Source organism: Canis lupus, chromosome 12, assembly GCF_003254725.2.
Source record: "Canis lupus dingo isolate Sandy chromosome 12, ASM325472v2, whole genome shotgun sequence".
Lineage (NCBI taxonomy): Eukaryota > Metazoa > Chordata > Mammalia > Carnivora > Canidae > Canis > Canis lupus.
The window spans coordinates 42,071,470-42,096,922 of NC_064254.1; the positions used below are offsets into that span (position 1 = coordinate 42,071,470).

General features: G+C 37.3%; 1 long non-coding RNA gene across 1 annotated transcript; it reads left to right on the top strand.

The window, feature by feature from the left end:
- Window positions 1-7: 7 nt before the first annotated feature.
- Window positions 8-22,542, top strand: LOC125752245 (uncharacterized). The gene is made up of 3 exons (XR_007401260.1): window positions 8-206; window positions 5,685-5,837; window positions 21,967-22,542. It is a non-coding gene; the product is annotated as an uncharacterized LOC125752245 (long non-coding RNA).
- Window positions 22,543-25,453: the final 2,911 nt, after the last annotated feature.

Below are 25,453 nucleotides of genomic sequence, written 5' to 3' on the forward strand. Positions count from 1 at the left end.
CTCCACCTTGGCTTCCTCTCTTTCCAGACTGTCCCAGACCTGGCATTGAGTGTGGCTGCTCAGCTTTCATCATCTGTCCTGGCCAGCGGAATGTTCCCTCTGATGCTCCTCCCTTGGCTGGCTATAGCTCCCTACTTTCATTTTCACTAGGGGCACAGCCATTCACCAGCTTCTACTGGAAACACTTTTCCAGACATTCCTTCAGGGTAAGTGCCATTTCCATAACTGGCCACTGGATTCCGTCATTATTTTTTTGTACTTCACTATCCTCAAATTTGTCTTTTTCAGCTTCACAATCACAGTAAAAGTGGTTTCATTTTCATTGCTTTGTTTTTCTCCTCATGTGAAGCAATCCTTTGTATTTTATTTACTTTTAAGTAAGAAAACAAGCACATTTTTCTCAATTACCTCCTCCTTCACCTACTTTCCTTCTCTTTATATTCCTCCTCCTTGTGATTCTTCATAGAGACATGTCTTGATCTGACAAAGTTGTAGTCATGGACTTTAAATATAAAAAATAAATTTATTTAGTTTGCCACCACAATGATAGAATCTTCTCTCTTTTCCAACTGAGATCTTTAATTTTAAAAAGTTTAGCTCTAAGATTGTTGCAAAATTTCTTCACTGCAAAAGGCTGATTATCTTCTTTTATAGAAATATGAGCTGGTGTTGTCCTTTGATAAATTTCTTGCCTTTTCCCACATTTTTACTCCCACCCAGAATAAAACTAGATGGGGAATAAAGTTGGAGTCACCCCTTGGCCCCATCACATTTGAAGTGTCTGTAATTTCCTATCTCTGATTTGTAAGCAAACCTGCATTTCTCTGAATAAATTGTCTGCTGAAGAAGTGTTCAGTAAACCAAAGGAGTTAACTCTCATAAACCAAAGAGAATTGTAGAAAGGATTAGAAGATAGTAAGATATTCTTTGATCTGGGTGTCTAGTGTTCTTGATGCAGTGAACTGGTTCCAGCTGACTTTTTCTCTTGCTATTTCTCCTGCAAGAAACAGGAAAGAGCTTGAGGCTCTCTCATAAGGTATTCATAGGAACATAGGGTTTCTGTTAAATATTTAATTTCCCTGGTGATATTCTGAAAGAAGTTTCAATAACATGATATTTTAAAGTCAGCCATTTTAGGTATATAAAAACGAATGCTCAGTTGTAAGGATGTAACATATTTTAATCTTCACAGAGCAAAACAATTGCATGTTCAAATCAGAGCATTGTAGAAACACACTTTTGATTTTCACTGTCATCTATTCCAAGAAGAATACTGCTGCAGAAAGTCTGAGTATTTTCTGAATGTAAAAATTCCTTCTCGTTCTGTTTCCATAATGTTGGTTGGAGTAGTGCTTTATTTATGGATATTGGATTATGTTCTGACTAAAGTCTGTTCCTTTCATTTACTCTGCCCTAGTAAAGTAAATTTCAACCTTAAAACTCAGTCCATTTCAATAATGTAGTTGTTTTGGTATGTCTTTCTTCAAAACGGTAATGTCTCAAACAACTTCTATGAAGAATTTAAATAGTCCTTTGAAAATGAGGTCAAATAATTTGCTGAAAATTCCACTGTGCTGGATTTTTTTTTTTTTTTTTTCTAAAAAGGTGTTATTTTATGGAGTTCTTTCTTGGCATCCATAGAAGACCGTGACTCATAATGAGTCGATGTCTGTGTGTCATAAGGATGTGAAGAGGTCATGCTCTGTCAAAGTAGCTAGACGGAAAGAAAGGGAGCTGTCCTCTTGTGGAGAAAGTAAAATAAAGCTCGTATACTTTTTAAGAGCCAATTCTATGTAAAACTTGGCTATATTTGTGGTCTTTCTGTGAGAAGAAACATCTTTATATAGATCTTCCTTGACTTGTGATGGGGTTCGCTCCTGGTAAACCCATGGCAAGTTGAAAATATTCTAAGTTGAAAATGCATCTAATATACTTCTCTAAATGTGCTCAGAGCACTTACATCAGCCTATGGGCAAAATAATTTAACACAAAATTTATTTTATAATAAATGAATTGGTGGAATGCTCATATAATTGATAGGATATCGCACTGAAAGTGAAAAATAGAGACACAATGCCAACTAATGTTTGGCATTAGTCATTTGTTTACCTTTGTGATCAAGGGACTGACTCGAAGCCACTGCTGCCCAGTTTCACAAGAGAGTATTGGGCAAAGATGAAAATTCAAAATTCTGGAATAGTACAGTTTCTACCGAATGCAAATCATTTTTGCATCATCATAATATTGAAAAATCATAAATTGACCCATCATAAGCCAGGGACCATCTATATGCAAAATTTTTACATAGAGGTTTGGTTAACCCACCACATTTTTATATTTGTGTATGTGGGAAAGGCTGCAGCCATAGCTAAATGGTGGATGATGGTGGCAAAACTAGTAGGCAAAGCAAGACTGAAAATGAATAACAAGCATCAATCTATGGAAGGTTTTACAGCTCAGAGCTTGGACAAGTTGGAGTTTCCAGACATGTCAGTGAGTCCAGGACCTAAATGTAGGCTGAAGCTTTTGTAAACAACAACAACAACAACAACAACAACAAAACACAACCAGAAGGAAAGGTAAATGATCTATAAAGAGATCAGCAGACCTAAACATGAGGCAATACAGCCCCACCTCTGGGATATTGATGAGTAGATTAAACAGTATGATTTGAAATACGGGTAGATTCTGAATATAAAGAGTTAATAGTTCTGTATCATTTGTAGCATAAAATGCTCGGAACTTACCACACTTGGAAAATAATGGCTATCTCACCATACTAAAAGCTGTTAAACTTTGTGGAGGTGAAGAGTGAGATTCAGATTAGTATTCTAGGGATCCCTGGGTGGCGCAGCGGTTTGGCGCCTGCCTTTGGCCCAGGGCGCGATCCGGGAGACCCGGGATCGAATCCCATATCAGGCTCCCGGTGCATGGAGCCTGCTTCTCCCTCTGCCTGTGTCTCTGCCTCTCTCTCTCTCTGTGACTATCATAAGTAAATAAATAAAAATTAAAAAAAAAATTAGTATTCTATGTCTGTATGAAGTCGGCATGTTACTAATGTTCATATATGAGAACTTTACAAAATAGTAACTAATATCACTGTTACCTTGTAAAGCTATCAGATGACTATTTTAACCACTTTCACAAGGGTATTATTATTTTCCATGTTTACTAATATGGAAAGCAAGGCCAAGCATGGTAAAAAGACTTGTCCAAGTTCTTATAGCCACAAAGTGGCAACATTTTTACTGAAATCAAGATTTTTTGGTTTCAGGCTCCTGTTTTTTTCCACCATCCACACTGCCTCCAGGATAGGCACACTGGATGACTTTCAAATTGCCGAGGGTACCTCAAATGTCTCTCCTTAATTTAATTATAATAAAAGATAATAAACATAGTATATGTTTTCCTTACTTGGAAATAGCTGAAGTAATTTTGTTTTTCCTCCCTACTTGCCCTGAAGACAGTTTACACTTGGTCTGAACCACCCAAGCAACATTTCAAGAAAAACAAGCATTTTTAAAGAAGTCAAAGTAACTGAAAGCAAGGATAAGATAGAAACTTTTTAAAAATAAGTATATCACTTACCCTTCCGTAAGCTAGACTGTAGATACCCATATCAACCCCCTTTTACTGCTTTCAGGCTTAACAGAATCATTAGGCAAAGCTGAGATTGTAAAGCAACGTTGAGATCCAAAAGCAAGTTGGCACACATAAGTATATGATAATGTGTGTAAGTTCTATTTTAGTTTTTTCATTTTATTATTGCCCTGTAAAATGTTGGCCCTATAATCCAGCTTATAAAATAATGAAAAGTGCCATTCATTTTGTCTTGTGGTTTTCTTAGAGAACTGTGCAGTTCTTTATAAATCACTGTTGATTGAGAGTGCATGTTCTAAACAAGTATACACTACAGGAAGATATGGGCTGCAAAGTGCAAAGAAATATAAAGCATATTATATGGAGTGTACAAATTTTCAAACACTTTAACATACTTTTTATCCTCTCTTGTTAAATGAGTAAAACACTTTTGTTGAGTAATTTCTTGGTCATAGATATTTGCTGAAACTGATTATGTGCCAGGCACTATTTATAGGCACCAAAGGCCCAGTTATGAATGATGTAGGTAAGGTCTCTGCATTCTTAAAGTTCACATAGCAGAGGAGAAAAAGGTTTTGTGAACCAAAGTTCACTATGCACATATTAAGCATAATTGAAGCTCCTTTGGCCAACTTCATGAGTTATCTGCACTCCTGATCCTCTCTGTAAAAATGTAGTGAAAGCTGCCTGTGGTGCCCAGAACGTGGTAGTAGCATGCTCCTCAACATACTTACTCACTTCTGCTTCCAAGAGCTGGGCTGCTTACCGAGAATCAGTTTTGTTTCTTTGCCAAGCTACGTATTGTAGTCACACATCTCTATAAATATGTTTGTTAACACCATAGTAAATATTCTAATTAAATTCTATGAAAATGAATAAAATAAAAATACAGAAAGAGACTGTTGTTCATATTAAAAACTAACTGGAATGCTTTGGAATGATTGCTTCCAACTTTGTAGTCAAACTATGTGTGAGCAAAACAACTGTAAAAGGTTGGCGGAAAGAAAATATTTAGAATGATTTGTCAAATTGCCTACCAAGTTTCTCTATTTTTTTCCCCATTATTTTACAAAACACAAAGCTACCAGTTGAAAGTGATGCATTATGTTTTTTTTCTTTATTTCTTTTTATTGTGGTAGAGTACACATCACATAAAATTGACCCTTTAACCAGTCTAAAATGTACAACTCAGTGGCATTAAGTGTATTCACAATGTGTGCAATCTTCAGTAATATCTAGTTTCACACGTTTTTCATCACCCCTCAATGGATGTTTCATACCATGAAGCAGTCACTCCCCATTATCTTCTCATCTTGGAACCTAGTAACCACTAATCCATTTTTTTTTTTTTTGTCACTGTGGATTTGCTTATTCTGGAAATTTCATGCAGATGGAATCATACAATATGTGGTCTATTATGTGTTGGCTTCCTTCACTTTGCATAACGTTTTCAAGGCTCTTTCATGTATAGCATATATCAGTGCTTCATTCTTTTTTTAGAGCTGAATAATATTTTACAGTATGGATATATCATATGTGTTTATGCATTCATTTGTTGATGGACATTTGGGTTATTTCCACCTTTTGGCTTTTATGATTAGTGCTGCTATGAACATTTGTGTATAAATTATTTGTTTGAGTACCTGTTTCCAATCCTTTTGAGTGTATTTCTAGGAGAGGAATTACTGGGTCATATAGTAATTGTATGTTTAACATAACTGAGAAACCACTGCTTATGTGTTGGTGTCACATCTAAGGAACAATAGTCAATCCAACATCATAAACATTTGCTCCTTGGGATCAGAATGATACTGAACATATGAAATATGTTAAGAAATATTCCTTTCTCCTCTATTTTTTTGGAAAAGTTTCAGAATGATTTGTGTTAATTATTCCCTAAATATCTGGTAGAATTCACCAGTGAAGCTCTCTGGTTCTGGAGTTTTCTTTTTGGGGCAGTTTTTCATGGGTTTGTTGTTGTTGTTGTTTTGGTTGTTTGTTTTTTTATGGCTTCAATCTTTTTACTTGCTAGGTATTTTCATATTTTTTTTTAATTTTTTTTAACTTTTATTTATTTATGATAGTCACAGAGAGAGAGAGAGAGGCAGAGACACAGGCAGAGGGAGAAGCAGGCTCCATGCACCGGGAGCCCGACGTGGGATTCGATCCCGGGTCTCCAGGATCGTGCCCCGGGCCAAAGGCAGGCGCCAAACCGCTGCGCCACCCAGGGATCCCAGGTATTTTCATATTTAAAAAAATTCTTCTTGCGTCAGTTATGGTAGTTTATGCGGTTTTAGGAATTTGTCCATTTAATCTCGGTGACAAATTGTTGATGGTGTTATAATTCTTTTTATTTCCGTAAGGTCTGTAGTAATGTTCCTACATTTATTTTTGATTAGTTATCAGTGCCTTCCTTCATTCTTTCTCTCTTAGTTGGTTTAGCTAAAGATTTGTCAATTTCGTTGATCTTTTAGAGAATCAAATTTTGGTTTCCTTCATGTTCTATCATTTACCTATTCTCTATTTATATATATCTCCCCACTAATGTTTCTTATTTCCTTCTTGCTACTAGCTTTGAGTTTAATTTGCCCCTCTTTTTCTAATTCTTTAAAGTGCAAATAAAATTATTAATTTGAGACCTCTCATTCTTTTTTCTATAGGCATTTACAACTATAAATTTCCTTCTGAGCAGTGCTTTCCCTACATCTCATTAAATTTTTATATGTTGTATTGTGCTTTCATTCCTCTCAAGATATTTTTTATCTTCTTTGTGATTTCATCTTTGACTCATTGGTTGTGCAAGAGTGTATTTTGTTTCCACATATTTGTGAATTTTCCAGTTTTCCTTCTGTTATTGATTCCTAATTTGTCTATGTAGTAAGATAAGATGCTTTGTATAATTTAATCTTTTTTTTTAATTTTTATTTATTTATGATAGTCACAGAGAGAGAGAGAGAGAGAGAGAGAGAGAGAGGCGCAGAGACATAGACAGAGGGAGAAGCAGGCTCCATGCACCAGGAGCCCGATATGGGATTCGATCCCGGGTTTCCAGGATCGCGCCCTGGGCCAAAGGCAGGCGCTAAACCACTGCACCACCCAGGGATCCCTGTATAACTTAATCTTTTAAAATGTATTGAAATTTTTTCTTGGCCTAACATTATTGACTATCCTTGAGAATATTCTATGTTTACATGAGGGAATACTGCTGTTGTTGGGTGGAATATGCATTGTTCAAATCCTCTTTTTTTTTTTAAGATTTTATTTATCTATTTGAGATAAAGAGAACACAACCAGGGGGAGGGGGAAAGGTAGAGAAAGAAGCAGACTTCCCATTGAGCAGGGAACCTGATGTGGGGCTTGACCCCAGAACCGCAAGATCACAACCTGAGGAGAAGATGGATGCTTAACTGATTGAGCCACCCAGGTGCCCCAAATCCTCTTATTTCTTCATTTGTCTTCTGTCTAGTTTTTTTGTCCATCATTTAGATTGGGGTATTGAGGTGCCCAACTATTATTATAGAACTGTGTTTATCCTTTCATTTTTGTCCATTTTTGCTTCATATATTTTGGGACTTTTTTTAGTGTATCTATATTTATGTTTTCTTATCAGAGTTACCTTTTTAATCAAACGTAATGTCCCTCTTCATCTATTGCAACAATTTTCTCTTAAAGTCTATTTTGTCTGAAACTCAGTTGGCTCTTTTTTGGTTACTATGTGCATGGAATTTATTTTGTGATCCTTTTAACTTCAATCTCTATGTCTTTGGATCTAAAGTCAGTCACATGCAGACAGCATATAGATGGATCATATTTTATTTCTTTTCATTGGACATTTTAATGCATACACATTTAGAGTAATTACTAACAGGGAAGCACTTGTCACTGTTATTTGTTTTCTATATGTCATATCTTTTTGTTGTTGTTGTTTCTCAATATCTCCATACTGCCTTCTTCTGTGTTTAACTGATTTTTATTTTTGTAGTGTGCCATTTTGACTTCCTTATTTCCTTTTTTGTATATTACTTATTTTCTTAGTAATTACTTGGGGAATTACAATTAACATTTTAAATTTGTAACAACCCAGTTTGAAACTAATTTGGTTTTAACAGTACACAAAAACTCATTGCTACATGTCCACATCCTTCCCACTTGTATTATTATTGCCACAGATTATATCTTTAGATGTTGTGTATCCACTAATAAAGATTTATAATTATTATTTTATGCATATGCCTTTTAAATAATACAGGGAAAAAAGCTATAAATCAAACTCTCATAATACTATTTTCTTTTCTTTTTTTTTTACTATTTTCATATTTATCTATGTATTTACCATTAGAAGTGTTCTTTATTTTTTTGCATGGCTCTGAGTTACTGCCTAGTGTCCTTCCACTTCAGCCCAAAGGACTCCCTACATTTCTATTAAGGTCAATCTATTAGTAATTAACTTTCTCAGTGTTCATTTGTATATTTTAATTTCTCCTTCATTCTTGAGGCATACCTCTGCTGCATTTAGAATTCTTCATTGACAGTTCCCTTGCCACTTTAGGACTTCAACTAAGTCATCCCATTATTTCCTGTTCTCCATGGTTTCTTCCAAGAATCTGTTAATCTTATTGAAAATATCTTGTACATTACAAGTTGTTTCTCATTTGTTGCTTTGAATATTTTTTCTTTCTTTCTTATTTTCAACTGTTTGATTATAATGTGTCTCTGTGCAGATTTCTTTTTATCCTACCTTTTATCCCGAGTTTCTGGAGATACATGGATGTCTTTTTCAGCAAATGTGGAAAGTTTTTGACAATCATTTCTCTAAGTAGTATAATCCCTTCTCTTTCACTTCTCTTTCTGGGACTCTCATGTATATGCCCATATGCTTGATGGTGTCATAGAGTCTATTCACTTTTTAAAAAAGATTTTATCTATTTACTTGAGAGAGAGAGCATGACTTGGGAGTGGGGGACTGGGAGGAGGAGCAGAAGGAGAGGGGAAAAAAATAAGACTCTTCAATGAGCAGGGAGTTAGACATGAGGTGTTGGACTCAATCACAGGACCCCAGGATCATGATCTGAGCTGAAGGCAGATGCTTAACCAACTTAGCCACCCAGATGCCCCTGTTCACTTTTTATCATATTTACTTTCTGCTCCTCAAGCTGGATAATATCATTTGACCTACCATCATCTTTCCTAAATCTTTCATCTCTTCGCTCAATTATGTTGTTGAATCCCTTTAGTGAAATTTTCATTTCAGCTATTATAGTTTTCTGCTCCATAATTTCTACTGCATTCCTTTTCATAATTTCTCTTTATTGATTAATCTTTGTTTGATGAACCATTGTTCTCCCAACCCTTTAGTTACATGTGCATTATTTCTTTTAAATACTTGAGCTTACTTAAAAGAGTTGATGTAAAGTCTTTGTTTACTCCACCCATTATCTGTGCTTAGTCAAGACAGTTTTTGTTCAATTCTTTTATTCTTGTGTACGGTCCATATTTGCTTCTTTGCATACTTCATAATTTTTTGTTGAAGAGTGGACATTTATGATGTGCAAACAAAAAATTAAAAAAAAAAGGAGGAGGGGCAAGATGGCGGAAGAGTAGGGTCCCCAAATCACCGGTCCCCACCAAATTACCTACATAACCTTCAAATCATCCTGAAAATCTACGAATTCGGCCTGAGATATAAAGAGAGACCAGCTGGAATGCTACAGTGAGAAGAGTTCGCGCTTCTACCAAGGTAGGAAGACGGGGAAAAAGAAATAAAGACACAAAAGGCCTCCAAGGGGGAGGGGCCCTGGGAGGAGCCGGGCTGAAGCCGGGGCGAGTGTCCCCAGGACAGGAGAGCCCCGTCCCGGAGGAGCAGGAGCTGCACCGACCTTCCGGGCGGAAAGGGGCTCGCAGGGAGGTGGAGCAGGACCCAGGAGGGCGGGGATGCCCTCGGGCTCCCTGGGACACTAACAGACACCTGCGCCCCGGGAGAGTGCGCCGAGCCCCCTAAGGGCTGCAGCGCGCGCACGGCGGGACCGGAGCAGCTCGGGGGGGCTCGGGGGCGGCTCCGCGGAGGGGGCTGCGGGGCGGGAGCAGCTCGGGGGGCTCGGGGGGGCTCCGCAGAGGGGGCTGCAGGGCGGGAGCAGCTGGGGGGGCTCGGGCGGAGACTCCGCGGAGGGGGCTGCGGGGCGGGAGCAGCTCGGAGGGCTCGGGGGCGGCTCCGCGGAGGGGGCTGCGGGGCGGGAGCGCGAATCCAACATCGCAGGCCCTGGAGCACAGGGCGCCGGGACACAGCCCAGGATCCGGCCTCCCCCGGGACAGGCAGAGGCCGGGAGGGCCCAGGACAGCAAGGACGCTCCTGCCCCGAGCTGAGCAGATCAGCGGCCCCGCCCGGAGCCTCCAGGCCCTGCAGACGGAGAGCTCCGGAGTTCCTGCGAGGGCTGAATCCAGGGCTCCAGAGCTGGCCCCGCCACTGCGGTTGTTCCTCCTGCGGCCTCACGGGGTAAACAACCCCCACCAAGCCCTGCACCAGGCAGGGGCACAGCAGCTCCCCCAAGTGCTAACACCTGAAAATCAGCACAACAGGCCCCTCCCCCAGAAGACCAGCTAGATGGACAAGTTCCAGGAGAAGCCAAGGGACTTAACACAGAATCAGAAGATACTCCCCGGTGGTTCTTTTTTTGTTTGTTTGTTTTTGTTTTTGTTTTGTTTTGCTTTTTGATTTGTTTCCTTCCCCCACCCCCTTTTTTTCTCCTTTTTCTTTCTCTTTTTCTTCTTTTTTTTTTTTTTTCGTTTTTTTTTTCTTTTTCTTCCCTTTTTTTTTCTCTTTCTCTTTTCTTTCCTTCTTTCTCTCCTCTCTTTTTCTCTTTTTCCCAATACAACTTGCTTTTGGCCACTCTGCACTGAGCAAAATGACTAGAAGGAAAACCTCACCTCAAAAGAAAGAATCAGAAACAGTCCTCTCTCCCACAGAGTTACAAAATCTGGATTACAATTCAATGTCAGAAAGCCAATTCAGAAGCACTATTATACAGCTACTGGTGGATCTAGAAAAAAGCATAAAGGACTCAAGAGACTTCAACTGCAGAATTTAGAGCTAATCAGGCAGAAATTAAAAATCAATTGAATGAGATGCAATCCAAACTAGAAGTCCTAACGACGAGGGTTAATGAGGTGGAAGAAAGAGTGAGTGACATAGAAGACAAGTTGATGGCAAAAAGGGAAAGTGAGGAAAAAAGAGACAAAGAATTAAAAGACCATGAAGATAGTTTGAAGAAATAAACGACAGCCTGAGGAAGAAAAACCTACATTTAATTGGGGTTCCCGAGGGCGACAAAAGAGACAGACGGCCAGAATATGTATTTGAACAAATCATAGCTGAAAACTTTCCTAATCTGGAAGGGAAACAGGCATTCAGATCCAGGAAATCGAGAGATCCCCCCCTAAAATCAGTAAAAAACATTCAACATCTCGACATTTAATAGTTAAGTTTGCAAATTCCAAAGATAGAGAGAAGATCCTTAAAGCAGCAAGAGACAAGAAATTCCTGACTTTTATGGGGAGGAGTATTAGGGTAACAGCAGACCTCTCCACAGAGACCTGGCAGGCCAGAAAGGGCTGGCAGGATATATTCAGGGTCCTAAATGAGAAGAACATGCAACCAAGAATACTTTATCCAGCAAGGCTCTCATTCAAAATGGAAGGAGAGACAAAGAGCTTCCAAGACAGGCAGCAACTGAAAGAATATGTGACCTCCAAACCAGCTCTGCAAGAAATTTTAAGGGGGACTCTTAAAATTCCCCTTTAAGAAGAAGTTCAGTGCAACAATCCACAAAAACAAGGACTGAATAGATATCATGATGACACTAAACTCATATCTGTCAATAGTAACTCTGAACATGAACGGGCTTAATGACCCCATCAAAAGGCGCAGGGTTTCAGGCTGCATAAAAAAGCAGGACCCATCTATTTGCTGTCTAAAAGAGACTCATTTTAGACAGAAGGACACCTACAGCCTGAAAATAAAAGGTTGGAGAACCATTTACCATTCAAATGGTCCTCAAAAGAAAGCAGGGGTAGCCATCCTTATATCAGATAAACTAAAATTTACCCCGAAGACTGTAGTGAGAGATGAAGAGGGACACTATATCATACTTAAAGGATCTATCCAACAAGAGGACTTAACAATCCTCAATATATATGCCCCGAATGTGGGAGCTGCCTTATATATCAATCAATTAATAACCAAAGTGAAGAAATACTTAAGATAATAATACACTTATACTTGGTGACTTCAGTCTAGCTCTTTGTATACTCGATAGGTCTTCTAAGCACAACATCGCCAAAGAAACGAGAGCTTTAAATGATACACTGGACCAGATGGATTTCACAGATATCTACAGAACTTTACATCCAAACTCAACTGAATACACATTCTCCTCAAGTGCACATGGAACTTTCTCCAGAATAGACCACATACTGGGTCACAAATCCGGTCTGAAATGATACCAAAAGATTGGGATCGTCCCCTGCATATTCTCAGACCCTAATGCCTTGAAATTAGAACTAAATCACAACAAGAAGTTTGGAAGGACCTCAAACACGTGAAGGTTAAGGACCATCCTGCTAAAAGATGAAAGGGTCAACCAGGAAATTAAGGAAGAATTAAAAAGATTCATGGAAACTAATGAGAATGAAGATACAACCATTCAAAATCTTTGGGATGCAGCAAAAGCAGTCCTGAGGGGGAAATACATAGCAATACAAGCATCCATTCAAAAACTGGAAAGAACTCAAATACAAAAGCTAACCTTACACATAAAGGAGCTAGAGAAAAATCCAGCAAATAGATCCTACCCCCAGCAGAAGAAGAGAGTTAATAAAGATTCGAGCAGAACTCAACGAAATCAAGACGAGAAGAACTGTGGAACAGATCAACAGAACCAGGTGTTGGTTCTTTTTTTTTTTTTTTTTTTTTTTTTTTTATTTTTTTATTTATTTATGATAGTCACAGAGAGAGAGAGAGAGGCAGAGACACAGGCAGAGGGAGAAGCAGGCTCCATGCACCGGGAGCCCGACGTGGGATTCGATCCTGGGTCTCCAGGATCGCGCCCTGGGCCAAAGGCAGGCGCTAAACCGCTGCGCCACCCAGGGATCCCCCAGGTGTTGGTTCTTTGAAAGAATTAATAAGATAGATAAACCATTAGCCAACCTTATTAAAAAGAAGAGAGATAAGACTCAAATTAAAAAATCATGAATGAGAAAGGAGAGATCACTACCAACACCAAGGAAAGACAAACGATTTTAAAAACATATTATAAACAGCTATACGCCAATAAATTAGGCAATCTAGAAGAAATGGACGCATTCCTGGAAAGCCACAAACTACCAAAACTGGAACAGGAGGAAATAAAAAACCTGAACAGTCCAATAACCAGGGAGGAAATTGAAGCAGTCATCAAAAACCTCCAAGACACAAGAGTCCAGGGCCAGATGGCTTCCCAGGGGAATTCTATCAAACATTTAAAGAAGAAACCATACCTATTCTACTAAAGCTGTTTGGAAAGATAGAAAGAGATGGAGTACTTCCAAATTCGTTCTATGAGGCCAGCATCACCTTAATTCCAAAACCAGACAAAGACCCCACCAAAAAGGAGAATTACAGACCAATATCCCTGATGAACATGGATGCAAAAATTCTCAACAAGATACTAGCCAATAGGATCCAACAATACATTAAGAAAATTATTCACCATGACCAAGTAGGATTTATCCCCGGGACACAAGGCTGGTTCAACACCCGTAAAACAATCAATGTGATTCATCACATCAGCAAGAGAAAAACCAAGACCCATATGATCCTCTCATTAGATGCAGAGAAAGCATTTGACAAAATACAGCATCCATTCCTGATCAAAACTCTTCAGAGTGTAGGGATAGAGGGAACATTCCTCGACATCTTAAAAGCCATCTATGAAAAGCCCACAGCAATATCATTCTCAATGGGGAAGCACTGGGAGCCTTTCCCCTAAGATCAGGAACAGGACAGGGATGTCCACTCTCACCACTGCTGTTCAACATAGTACTGGAAGTCCTAGGCTAGCCTCAGCAATCAGACAACAAAAAGACATTAAAGGCATTCGAATTGGCAAAGAAGAAGTCAAACTCTCCCTCTTCGCCGATGACATGATACTCTACATAGAAAACGAAAAGCCTCCACCCCAAGATTGCTAGAACTCATACAGCAATTTGGTAGCATGGCAGGATACAAAATCAATGCCCAGAATTCAGTGGCATTTCTATACACTAACAATGAGACTGAAGAAAGAGAAATTAAGGAGTCTATCCCATTTACAATTGCACCCAAAAGCATAAGATACCTAGGAATAAACCTTAACAAAGAGGTAAAGGATCTATACCCTAAAAACTATAGAACACTTCTGAAAGAAATTGAGGAAGACACAAAGAGATGGAAAAATATTCCATGCTCATGGATTGGCAGAATTAATATTGTGAAAATGTCAATGTTACCCAGGGAAATTTACACGTTTAATGCAGTCCCTATCAAAATACCATGGACTTTCTTCAGAGAGTTAGAACAAATTATTTTAAGATTTGTGTGGAATCAGAAAAGACCCCGAATAGCCAGGGGGATTTTAAAAAAGAAAACCATATCTGGGGGCATCACAATGCCAGATTTCAGGTTGTACTACAAAGCTGTGGTCATCAAGACAGTGTGGTACTGGCACAAAAACAGACACATAGATCAGTGGAACAGAATAGAGAATCCAGAAGTGGACCCTGAGCTTTATGGTCAACTAATATTCGATAAAGGAGGAAAGACTATCCATTGGAAGAAAGACAGTCTGTTCAATAAATGGTGCTGGGAAAATTGGACATCCACATGCAGAAGAATGAAACTAGACCACTCTCTTACACCATACACAAAGATAAACTCAAAATGGATGAAAGATCTAAATGTGAGACAAGATTCCATCAAAATCCTAGAGGAGAACACAGGCAACATCCTTTTTGAACTTGGCCACAGTAACTTCTTGCAAGATACATCCAGGAAGGCAAAAGAAACAAAAGCAAAAATGAACTATTGGGACTTCATCAAGATAAGAAGCTTTTGCACAGCAAAGGGTACAGTCAACAAAACTAACAGACAACCTACAGAATGGGAGAAGATATTTGCAAATGACACATCAGATAAAGGGCTAGTTTCCAAATTTATAAAGAACTTCTTAAACTCAACACCAAAGAAACAAACAATCCAATCATGAAATGGGCAAAAGACATGAAGAGAAATCTCACAGAGGAAGACATAGACATGGCCAACATGCACATGAGAAAATGCTCCGCATCACTTGCCATCAGGGAAATTCAAATCAAAACCACAATGAGATACCACCTCACACCAGTGAGAATGGGGAAAATTAACAAGGCAGGAAACAACAAATGTTGGAGAGGATGCGGAGAAAAGGGAACCCTCTTACACTGTTGGTGGGAATGTGAACTGGTGCAGCCACTCTGGAAAACTGTGTGGAGGTTCCTCAAAGAGTTAAAAATAGACCTGCCCTATGACCCAGCAATTGCACTGCTGGGGATTTACCCCAAAGATACAGATGCAATGAAACGCTGGGACACCTGCACCCCGATGTTTATAGCAGCAATGTCCACAATAGCCAAACTGTGGAAGAAGTCTCGGTGTCCATCGAAAGATGAATGGATAAAGAAGATGTGGTCTATGTATACAATGGAATATTACTCAGCCATTAGAAATGACAAATACCCACCATTTGCTTTAACGTGGATGGAACTGGAGGGTATTATGTTGAGTGAAGTAAGTCAATTGGAGAAGGACAAACATTATATGTTCTCATTCGTTTGGGGAATATAAATAATAGTGAAAGGGAATATAAGGGAAGGGAGAAGAAATGTGTGGGAAACATCAGAAAGGGAGACAGAACATGAAGACTCCTAAGTCTGGGAAATGATGTAGAGGTGGTGGAAGGGGAGGAGGGCGGGGGATGGGGGTGAATGGGTGATGGGCACTGAGGGGGGCACTTGACGGGATAAGAACTGGGTGTTATTCTGTATGTTGGTAAATTTAACACCAATAAAAAGTAAATTTATTATAAAAAAATAAAAAATAATAAAAAAAGAAATTTAAAAATCACCTTCCAAGTCTTTTCATATTGGCTCTATGTTGTGACATTTCTTAAATACTTCTCCAGGCCATTTTCAGCTTTTTCTTAGTCTGGACTTCTGGTTTGCACTGATCCTAAAGGTCAGCTACAGTTGAAAGCTCATAGCTTCCTCAAATCTTTTCTGAGTATGTGTCCTATTCTGCGCATGTATGTAGTTTTGTAGTTTCCTCTGCATATGTGGCAATTTTTCAAATCTCCTATTCTCCCCCAAAACTTCACTATTCAGTTTTTCCTCCTAGGCTTTTGGCATGCCTATTGTTTATCTTTCCTGCTATTTTTCATACTAGGCAGCAGTAGCTTGTTCATTTGGTTTTTATTGTTTTTAAGGGCTATGTCACTGTTCAGCCTTGTAGAGTTCTGAGTTAGACAAAACAAAGGGAAACTCCCAGTCAGGTAAAACCAGATAAGCACAATTCAATGAGAACAAAGTCCACTCTGTTGTTTCTGGAGCCAGGTGCCTACAGTAGAGACAGCCTGTCATCTGCAAGATCACTGGTCCACCAGAGCAGGGGATGGTTCTAAGTTAGTTAAAATATCTGATCTTGTTTCAGTGAAATTTCTCCTGGTTATGCATCCTCACTTGCTGCAAACTGCATTCCAGTGAGGTTAGTTTTGACAATTTATGACAAGTGTTTAGGTGTTTCTGGGGAGCAATGGTCCCCAGATGTCCCTACTGCAGCATTTTCACTGACTTCACTCTGTGGGTATTTTCTACACAACAAAGACAGTCTGGATGCCAAAGTAGACCCTTAGCCAAAGGAAAAGTCCTGACCTGAAATTAAAGCCTGAAAAATAAATACAGATTTAAATTTACATTAAATAAAATATGCACAGTTGATATATAATTTTTAATTCCTCCCTGGAATTTCTATTTCCAAAATGTGAGTCTTTATTGCATGAGGTAAGAGAATTTTTTTTTTTTTTACTATATTATCAGTTAATCCTCACTAGAGTTATATGAAATTGGCAGAGGAGATAGAATTATGGCCACTTTAAAAATAAAGAATTACAGGCTCTAAATCCTTAAGTAATATGCCTAAGGATATATTTCAGGAAGCAGCAGAATGTAGAAACAGTAAGAACAAATAATTCTGAGACCCTATTATACCTCAGGCTCACTTAATTTTTTTTTTTTTTTTTTTTGATAGTCACAGAGAGAGAGAGGCAGAGACACAGGCAGAGGGAGAAACAGGCTCCATGCACCAGGAGCCTGACGTGGGATTCGATCCCAGGTCCCCAGGATCACACCCTGGGCCAAAGGCAGGCGCTAAACCGCTGCACCACCCAGGGACCCCTAACTCACTTAATTCTAAAAGCAACTTCAAAGTTAAGTTGTATCAAGTACTGGGTGGTGATCAAGAGTGGGGATGTAGGGTTGCAGAAAAGGGATTTGAATCCAGCCTTGCCTGACTGAATTTCAAGTTCTATCTACGTGTAGGCTGTTGCTCAAAGGGAGAAGTGTAGAAATGAAGGGGTGGTGAACAAGATGTGGGAGTTTCAGACCAAGATATGGCATTTGTGAGCTATGTGAATTTTAACATGTCACTTTGTCCCTGGGTCATCTCCAATTAATTAATATAAGGGTTCAATCTATATGAGCTTGTAAGAACCTTTAAATGGGCTAACATTGATTCACATGGTCTTTTTCCTAACAAAACTGCAGCATCCACTAAAACTAGTATTTGCCATTATTTACTAAGACTACACTTATGTCTACCCATGACTAAGAAATTCCACTTCAAGAGATGTAAGTGGTGTTCTACAAAAGACATGTCTAGGAATGTATATAGCAGGTTTTTAAAAAATTTTCATAATATTTGTATGAATGAATATCACAAACATAGTGACAGAGTCAGACAGAAATAAATATAGGTCTATATGGGATACTGCATGGTTTCATTAATATGAAGTTCAAGAACAGGCAAAATTAATCCATGATTACAGAAATCAGAATAATTATTATCTCTATTTTACTGGTGTTGTAGGTGGGTATCTACTAGGAATGGGCCCTAAGGAAGCTTTTATGGTGCTGGAAATGTTCCATTTAGCCCTCTCATTGGTGGTTCTCAGGTGCATCCATATTTAAAAACTCACTAAGCTGTATGCTTAAGCTTTGAGCATCATACTCTATGTATGCTATATCTCAATTTAAGCAATTTTGAAAAATAATAAATAATTTCTTCCTTAAATTATGATAGGAAAAATCTAATGTCTTTTACTATCTCTTCTGATAATCTGCATAGTATATCTAAAATAAAGTATTTTCAAATATTTTTCTTATTTGGATATTTATTACTAATGTATAAAATAGTGGACTGCCAAAAGAATCACATTTGTGACTTCTTGAACTGGCAATTGATTCCTTTCCCTTCTGCTTCTTCTGCTACAATAGGATAATTTAATTCACTACCAAAATAATTTATGCTAGTTTACATAAAATAATGCTGTTGCATACCATATACACAAGAAGCAACCTTGATTAAAATAACATGCAGTTAGACTAATAGCTAAATGCTGTTAATATTTTCAAGTTGAGATAACCAATCAATACTTTGTAGAAACCACTAATTAATGGAGTTTTCTTATCTGAAGCTTTTAGTTGATTTTCCTGTATTAAGAAACACATATCATTTCTATGGCAACTAAATATTTTTCCTGTCTGTAAATGGATTCCATTCCTATTATTAAAAAGACATGACATGAAAAGAAACTCACAATTATTTGTTCAGTCTATAGTCCTGTGTAATGTATTCTGCATTAAGTCATCTTTAACCAATATTGGAAGCTTCTGTGTCAGTATGTCAGGCAGTATTTGGCTTGGATGCTGTAGCAAGAACCCAAGATATCCATGTCAGAAAATAAGAGAATGTAAAGCTCACTAATGTTCTGGATGATTTCACCAAGTATTGGCTATAGAGACAGTGGAAAATAAAGTATCTTCTTTCTGCCTCACTTCTATTTCCCTATGGCAGCATGTTTCCACAAATGAGTAACAGATATGCATTTTAAAATGAAGTTCTAAAAAAAATAAATAAAAAAAGATAAAATGAAGTTCTGTCATCTAATAAGACTGGTAACTGTGTTGAACAAAGCATAAAAGACATACCAGGGTCTTTAATAAGTTAATGTACATGGTAAATCTCTTTGAGAAATTTTCTAAGTTTGTTTGACCATGAAAACATTTTATGGAATAAAATTGTCAGAAAAAATATTTAAAAGTCTCATTCTTCATTTATATTGAAATGGTTTTTTACTATCTGCCTTCGGTTGTTTTACCTTCACAGTTTGTGTCTATCACACATCAATGTTATATGCTAACTAATAAAGATAGATGTAAACTAAATTTAAAGTATAAAGAGAATTGTGGTGTGTAAGCAGTTTTTAGTAGGGGAATTTTTTCCCCCCAAAATCATAAGTGAAGTCCCAAAATACAAGGGTAAAGTGGGGCTGCTTTTTTTGATGGTAGGATTGAACCGTCTATTCAACCTGTTACTCTTCCCGTACCCCACCATTCAGCATTCTGAGATTCTTTTTTTTTTTTTAAACTAAATTGCTCTAAAGCTGTGCTTTTCAAATTTTTTTTTTAATTTTTATTTATTTATGATAGTCACACACAGAGAGAGAGAGAGAGAGAGGCAGAGACACAGGCAGAGGGAGAAGCAGGCTCCATGCACCGGGAGCCCGACGTGGGACTCGATCCCGGGTCTCCAGGATCGCGCCCTGGGCCAAAGGCAGGCGATAAACCGCTGCACCACCCAGGGATCCCGCATTCTGAGATTCTTAAATGGAAAACTAAATTTCCAAAACAAAGCCAAGAAAGCAATAACTGTTTCATTTCAGTGTAAGGGACTGATGTGTTGAGAGTGACCAACAACCTGAAGGGTGGGGAGGACAGTGATAGGGAGGAGAGTCTGAGAGCCCTACGTTTAACTTCACTGCATGTTTCATCATATCTTCCTGGTACATCACTTTATATAAAACACCATGTTACATAAAACAAAATGAAAAGCATATTCTTCTTTGGAAAACAGTGTATTATTTATTTCAATATGTAATTTTACATTCGTAAAGCATTTCAGTAGAAGCCGGTTTTCTTAAAACGACTTGGTGGTAAGCAGTTTACAACTGCTTCAATCTTTGTGATTGCTAGAAGTTATTTTCTATTTCTTAAAGTCTATGTATTTCAGGCAGGGGCTACATTTAAACACAAAGTGAAGATAGTTTGCTAGTCAATTCGATGGCTTCATTATTAAAAATTAGAATATTCTATAACCGTATTAAAATGACTTAAATAGTGGCTGAAAGTTTTCATAGCTATTTTCTCTACCCTAAAGGGACTGCAAATAATTTTTGTTTAATCACTATGGATTTAATAAGACATATGGTAGGATAATTTTTTCTCACCATCTTGGAGTGAAGTCCCTTTCTATATTCCTTCTGAAGTCCTGGCCTGTGCAATGCTAAAATAATAGAACTGAATCTGTACTCCAATGGAGAAAAGCAAAGAAGATTGACTTAGCATAATTATACATTGCAAATATGCCATGAGAGTATTAGCACAGAAGACATGTACTTAACTTTGTAAATATTTCACTCTGATGCAGGAGGATCTGAAATATCACCAATTCCATCTGCTCCACATTCTTTTCAGGGGCCTCCAGTCCCAAATGGAAATAATGGACTCTAAGAATCAAGACCCCAAGGAAAGCAAAAGGTTTAAAAAGCTTGAAGCCAGTGTGGGATGAGGACAAGGGAAAGACACAACAGAGAATGTATGGATCATTGGAAACTACACAGGGAAAATAAATCATCGCTCTATACCATTATTCAGAACTGTTTTAATACGGTAGTAATAGATTGAACAATGGTCAATTACCTGTTCTACACTATCAGATTCACTTATGCTCCTTTCTCTCAGCCTTCACCATAACCACACCCAAGTGAAAGTGGCATTTTTATTTCTTTCTTTTCTTTTCTTTTCTTTTTTTTTTTTTACACTTTAAATATGTAAAGTTTATTTTTTGTTATTTACAGCTCAATAAAACTGGTAAGGTAAGCTAACACAAATAATGCATATATTCATCTCAAAAAAAGATCATGATAAATATGCTACACCAAATATACTAAAAAATAAATTAAAGATTATTCAATGTAAAAATTAAAGTTATTAAACTGCTTAGTTTCTTTTTTTATAATAAATTTATTTTTATTGGTGTTCAATTTACCAACATACAGAATAACACCCAGTGCTCATCCCGCCAAGTGCCCCCCTCAGTGCCCGTCACCCATTCACCTCCACCCCTTGCCCCCCTCCCCTTCCACCACCCCTAGTTCGTTTCCCAGAGCTAGGAGTCTTTATGTTCTGTCTCCCTTTCTGATATTTCCCACACACTTCTTCTCCCTTCCCTTACATTCCCTTTCACTATTATTTATATTATTATATATATTATATATATATGTGAATTTTAACATGTCATTATGTTAAAATTATATATTATATATATTATTATATATATATTATATATATATTATATTATTTATATTCTCCAAATGAATGAGAACATACAATATTTATCCTTCTCCGATTGACTTACTTCACTCAGCATAATACCCTCCAGTTCCATCCACGTCGAAGCAAATGGTGTGTATTTGTCATTTCTAATGGCTGAGTAATATTCCATTGTATACATAAACCACATCTTCTTTATCCATTCATCTTTCGATGGACACCGAGGCTCCTTCCACAGTTTAGTTATTGTGGACATTGCTGCTATAAACATCGGGGTGCAGGAACAAAGGTCTCTCGACTGAAATAGTAGGCAGCTAATAGACTATAAATAATAATAATAATAATAATAATAATAAACTCTTCATAAATATGCTAAAATTCTTACTGTATCTTGCTGTATATAGCTGAAAATTTTCAGCTTGGCAGAAGTGGATATTGCTGTCTCTAAGAACTATCTCATTATTTTGATACTACATTTGCTCTTTCCCTCTGACGATTTGACTTTTTATAACCTTCTTCTTTTGTGGCATTTCTCTTGTTAGTTGAATTGTGCACTTTATTCCTCACCAGAAACAAACCATCACTTTGGATGTCATTTTGCTACCATCTGTCAGTATTTAAATAACTAATGGTCTTGTTTTTTTTCTTTTTTTTTAGGTCTTGTGTTTTCCAAGCATTCAACTTCATTGAAATAACTGCATAATACTGGTTTCTCACCAATAGTGTTATACAAGTTTATGGTGTCTAAGGCAAATTATCTGTAGAGGAATAAACACAATGATACAATTTATATACTATTTGGAACAATGAAACACATTTCCACTTCATTAACAAAATCTCAATGCATATGGACTGGACTAATTTGTTTTTCTAAAAAAAGGATGTGAGGGAATTAAAATCTGTGTGGGTAACATAAGTGACTTTCAGTTCAAGTGTAGAAAAAAATAGTCAATATTCTAAAGAAATAAATATAAAGTCTGGAATTGGAGAGATAAAATTTTGCAAGTTAAAATGTAATGCTTCAATTTAAATCCATAACTGTAATAAATTATCAAATTTGGATGGCTGATTTAATTTTGTGTCCTATTAAATGTCTCAGTATAATAAAATAGCAGTTATTAACCTAACACTGTTCTGAACATACAAAATGATTAATTGAATTATTTTTCTTTAGTTGTATAGAAAAACAATTCATAAAATAAGATCCATTAAAAGGCCATAGGCAAAAAGCTCTTCCAGAGACTGAATTCCATTAATAAATGGATCATTAATGTATTTTAGAATTTACTAATGCAAGATAGTGTTTCATGAAAGATACCTATAGTTTACTTTGCATTAAGATATTTTTATAGCATTAAAACATGATTGGATGAAATGTGGTGTTATCATTTATTACTGCACACCAAATCCTGAAGTTTAGGTTACTTGAGAAAAGAAAAGGGATTCCTACACATAGCCTTCTCAATTCTATAACAGATTTTCTTCCACATATTGAGACACATTCTTAGAAATGCAAAAGAGATTTTATATTTGAATCCTTACTCTAGAATCAGGACTCTAGACCTAGACTCTTCACATACATTTTCCTGCATTCAAAGGCATTAGCTATTATCTTGTCTTCATTTTGAGCTAAACTGAAAAGATTTTTCATTCATTCACTTACTCAGAAACATTCATTGAGTATATATTAGGTGCAGCATATTGAAGGAAATCCAAAGGTAAATAAAGTAGCATTCTTGGCTCAATAGTACAAGAGCTGAGTCATGAATATAATGATTCTCATAAAGTTAGAAGGTGATTATTACTATAGGACAGATGCAAAGGCAGAGCTTTCTGAGTGGTGGAGGTTGCTTCTGACTGAGAGTTTCAGAAAAGATTGCAGTAGAGGAGGCAAGTTTGAGGAGGACATGAATGGAGATAGACATGGGACATTCTTAAGTGGATGAAATGCCTTGAGAGGAGTCACACAGGCAAAAGATCTGCAAGTGTTTAGGAAAAAACAAATATTTGAATTTAAATAGTTCTCTGAGACTGTTAATAGCAGGCGATAGATTAGAGCTAGATTGTGGAAGTCCCTGAGAGGTAGCCTAGAAAGAACGAACATTTATTTATTCATTTTTTTTTTAAGTAGTAGGGAATTTCTAAAGATTGGAGAAGAGGTGGGATGATCAGAACTGTGTTTTAAGATGACTCTGGTTACTGATGTCACACATTAATATAATCTGAACAATCCTCTGCTTTGAACCCTCTGGTGGCCTCCCTTCTCTTACCACTCTCTTCACTCATAAACTTAAGCCATACTGGAATTCAAACCAATCCATCAACACAGCTGTCATACTTCCAGCTTCACAGCTTTATCTCTGGTCATTCCCACAGCCTCAGATGTCTTCCCTCATATAGCCACATGTTTCACTCCATCTATTTATAACTTTCTTGCCCCAATACTTTCCCAATGAGCTAATTTGACCATTTTTTAACATTATAACACTCTTCCTCCCAGTGATCCCTATCTTGGAATCATTACTGTAGAAGGCCCCACATATCATAAATACACACAAAATAAATTTGTTGAGATGCCCATGAGTTCTTTGTCACTCAGAATCCAGCATTAGTGCTCATACACTAAGACCGATAACCTAAACTTCTAGGCTTCTGACAAGCGCCATTGTAGCTTCTGTAGCTGTGTCTGAATTAGCTGAAAGTTTGTGTGTTGAGTCACTGAAACCATCAGATACTGATGTTGCTTCAGAGCAGATGAGCAAAGCACTCAAATAAGAGAAAAGACAAATTCATTAACTGGTCAAATCTTTTTTTTTTAAATACCATGAATACTGTTTCTTGCATAAAGAAATATATCTTTCTAGTGATAGGAAGCATCTATTTCCTTTTTTAAAATTTAAATTCAATTAGCCAACATATAGTACATCATTAGTTTCGGATGTAGGGTTCATCGGTTATTCATTGGTTGCGTATAACATCCAGTATTCATTACATCACATGCCCTTCTTAATGTCCATCACCCAGTTACTCTATCCTCCCATTCAACTCCCCTCCAGCAACCCTCAAGTTTGTTTCCTTTAGTTAAAGAGTCTTTCACGGTTTGTCTCCCTCTCTGATTACTCCCCATTCAGTTTTCCCTCCCTTCCCCTGTGGAATATAACAAGCAGTACAGAAGCATCCATTTTCTTACTTTGTTTTCTAATTTGTTGTTCCAGAGATACTCACAGATTGATATAATTTTACAAACGGCAGTTGACAGTTTGCAATATTAAAAAATTCATATTACTCTAAAATTTTATGTATGTATTTGTACATGTCTATGTATATTTATGCATATATATAATCTTGACAACATATGTGAAGTATAGTACTAATTATGTATGAATGGAGATATTGCTTTAGGAATTTATGGAAGTCAAAATTCTTTTTTAAGAATAGTTAATTTTTTTAAAGATTTATTTATTCTTGAGAGACACAGAGGGAGAGAGAGAGGCAGAGACATAGAGGGAGAAGCAGGCTCCCTGCTGGAGCCCAATGAGGTACTAGATCCCAGGATCCCAGGATCACATCCTGAGCTGAAGGCAGAGGCTCAACTGCTGAGCCACCCAGGCGTCCTCAGAAGTCAAAATATTATAGAAAGTTAAATGATGAAGTCAAAGTATCTCATAGTATTTCCGCTTACCAACAATTTATCATATATGACCCCATTATCATGTTTGAAAATGATATCTAAAATTTTTTGTTCAGGGACACCTGGGTAGCTCAGTCTGTTAAGCGTCTGCGTTCAGTTCAGGTCATTATCCTGGGGTCCTGGGATCAAGTCCCATATTGAGATTCCTTGCTCAGCAAGGAGCCTGTTTCTGCCCCTGCCTGCCACTCCTCCTGCTTGTGCTCTCTCTCTGACAAATAAATAGATCAAATCTTAAAATAAATAAATATATATATATATATATATATATATATATATATATATAGTTGTTGTTGGTGTTCATTTCAAATTTAAGTATGGCTGTGTGAACAAAGCACTTTCTCTAAACCTAAGCTCATTAAACAAAATTATCCTAGAATTTTAGTGACTTAGTAATGGTTGCCTAGTTGGGCACTGCTATCAGTAGAACACAAATTATATAAAAATCTTGATTTT